The sequence below is a fragment of the Sinocyclocheilus grahami genome, unplaced genomic scaffold (assembly GCF_001515645.1).
Source record: "Sinocyclocheilus grahami isolate Dianchi unplaced genomic scaffold, SAMN03320097.WGS_v1.1 scaffold47.1, whole genome shotgun sequence".
Classification (NCBI taxonomy): domain Eukaryota; kingdom Metazoa; phylum Chordata; class Actinopteri; order Cypriniformes; family Cyprinidae; genus Sinocyclocheilus; species Sinocyclocheilus grahami.
The window spans coordinates 21,886-24,850 of record NW_015505226.1 but is presented as its reverse complement, the minus strand read 5'-3'; the positions used below and the strand labels follow the sequence as shown (position 1 = coordinate 24,850).

The 2,965-nt window shown below is 36.4% G+C and overlaps 1 protein-coding gene across 1 annotated transcript in view; it reads left to right on the top strand.

Annotated features, from left to right (window-relative positions):
* fam120b (family with sequence similarity 120 member B) overlaps positions 1-1,633 on the top strand; it is a 15,129-nt gene extending 13,496 nt beyond the window's left edge. The window contains exon 9 of the mRNA XM_016268578.1: positions 386-1,633. The gene's annotated coding sequence lies outside the window, so the exon portion shown is untranslated. The remainder of the gene's footprint in view (positions 1-385) is intronic.
* Positions 1,634-2,965: the final 1,332 nt, after the last annotated feature.

Genomic DNA, 2,965 nt, shown 5'->3' with positions numbered 1-2,965 from the left:
TCTGCCCATCTGCCCACCCATCCACCCATCCATCCATCCGCCCACCCATCCATCCATCTGCCCATCCGCCCACCCATCCATCCACCCATCCATCCATCCACCCATCCGCCCATCCATCCATCCGCCTGCCCTTCCATCCATCCGCTCATCCATCCATCCACCCACCCAACCATCCATCCGCCCATCCATCATCTGTCTATCGGTCGATCGATCCGTCCGTCCGTCAGTCTTTTAAAACTTTCAGACAAGATTTTGTCAAGCCTACATCAAAGTTGTCCACGACAAGCTGTACTTTTGTAGTTTACAGCAAAAGCCATTATTTGTAGAAACAACAATTTACTTCTAATCTGCTTTGCCAACTGAAATGACTTTTATTTTGTTATAGATGGCCCCAGTCTCAAAACTAAACAACACTGCCTGATGAGAAATGAATTACTAGGCTCTTGTGGAAACAATTGTCACCCACAGAACAAAGCAGAAGAATGAACTGCATTCTCAGATGTGAATGTTCATGGCCATGTTCTTGCGTGCCTTCATTTAGATTCTGCCCTTTTGTTTTGACTGCAGATGTTTGTGACAGATGATTCTGCAGTATCAGTAAAAATCACTTAAAAACAACAAATTGTACATGAATGTGCATTTTTACCAGGCAGATTGGACAAACCCTCCCATTCTGTGTTCAGTGATATCATTGAAAGGCCTCAGAATTATATCTTATAGTGAGATTACAGTCTTTTTTTCCCCCTTCCATGTGGATGATATGAATCAGTGACCAAAATGGAAGCTTCCTAAACTGTGTGCCAAACCCATTCATTCTGCTCAGACCCTAATTAGTCTCAGATGATCTCTTACCTTTCAACTGCTGGTTTGGCGTTGACTCCAGTTGTTTGCAATTACAAAGCTTATTTGTCTTCCTCAACACATTCAGATTCTAGATTTTCAAGCAGCCATTCTTTAAAAAATTGTTAAGGATAATGTGCGTGTCATTTCATCAAAAGTCGCGGTTGTGGTTCTGGCATATCGTGACCAAAATGCACTTTTTTGGGGATTGCATTTTCATTTTCATCTTCGGCCAAAGTAAAAACACCATTGTGATACTTGTGATTTATTGATCTGATTATGATGAAACTGTCCCAATACAAAAATTCTGTGAATTAATTTATTACTATCCAGATAATTAGCTTTTTTTGGTGTGTCCCTCTCTTTGCCCATAAGGCTGTGAAACAGTGCCTCTGCTAGGTATTGTTAAACACCCCAGAGCGGAAATAGGATATGGAGAAAGTTCCACAGCTTAAGTGCTTAAAGCACAGCTCTTCCCCTTATCTACAGAGAATGAAAGCCACAGGAATGAAAACAGTACTAGACAAACACGTGAACCGACTAGGCATGGCTAGAGCATATAAGCACAGCAGGAAAAGGAGGCGACAGATTTACTCATGCGAAACGAAGATCAGATTGACGAACCTTTGGCAGTTGAAAAGTGTTTGAAATCGACAATAGGGGATCATTGAAAACCATGAAACCATCATTGCCATCCATTTGGAAATCACATAGGAGTCTGAATGGATGAGAATAACTGAAAATGTGTAGAAAATATGAACAGTGACTGGTAGGTAAAAGAAATGTTTCTTGAGCAGCAAATCAGCATATTAGAATGATTTCCGAAGATCACGTGACACTGAAAACTGGAGAAATTATGCTTAAAATTCAACTTTGCATCACAGAAATAAATTAGATTTCAAAAATATATTCAAATAGAAAACAGTTATTTTAAATTGTAATAATATTTCACAATATTATTGTTTTTATTGTATTTTTTATCAAATAAATGCAGCCTTGGTGAGCATGAGATACTTTTTTTAAAAACATAAAAAATCTTACCGAGGATGGTCATCGCTGAGCTCTTTTTGGCTCTGTCAAAAATATATATATATATATATATACAGTGTGTATGTATACATACACTTGACAATATCATTTATAATGACATTTATTATAATTAAATATAAAATTTTTGCTGTTAGCATCCAATATTGATCCTAACGGAAAACACGTAAGCATTGTATTGTTTTACTGTAACCCCCTTTCAGATAATAACAATTTGTTTGTTTGTTTGTTTACTGTAATGTAATTGGTACTTCTTGTATTTTGTAACTTCTAAATTCTAAAGAGAGATCAAAGATGTCATTGTTACCATGAAAAAAGTTCATTTGATTCAATAGCTTTATGTGTGACCAGTTTGAAATGTAAGTAATTTATGTGAAATCTCATTCTTCATATTGGATTTTTGAACTGACATATCATGTTGTCCTTATAATGGCAGTCGGTGGTAACCGGAACTTTTTGGTTACCAACATTCTTCAAAGTATCTTTTGTGTTCTGCAGACGAAAAACATACAGGTTTGTGTTTTTGTTTTGAATTGTGGTGTTTTTTGAAATGTAAGTAATTTATGTGAAATCTCATTCTTCATATTGGATTTTTGAACTGACATATCATGTTGTCCTTATAATGGCAGTCGGTGGTAACCGGAACTTTTTGGTTACCAACATTCTTCAAAGTATCTTTTGTGTTCTGCAGACGAAAAACATACAGGTTTGTGTTTTTGTTTTGAATTGTGGTGTTTTGTTTTGGGTTGTGTTGTGTTGTGTTGTTTTGGATTGTGTTGTGTTTTGGATTGTGTTGTGTTTTGTTTTGGGTTGTTTTGTTTTGGGTTGTGTTTTGGGTTTTGTGTTGTGTTTTGTTTTGGGTTGTGTTGTTTTGTTTTTTGGATTGTGTTGTGTTGTTTTTGGATTGTGTTGTGTTGTTGTGTTTTGTATTGTGTTGTTTTGGGTTGTGTTTTGTTTTGCATTGTGTTTTGGATTCTGTTGTGTTTTGTGTTTTGTTTTGGATTGTGTGGTGTTTTGGATTGTGTTGTGTTGTTTTGTTTTGGGTTGTGTTGTTTTGTTTTGGGTTGTGTTGTTTTGT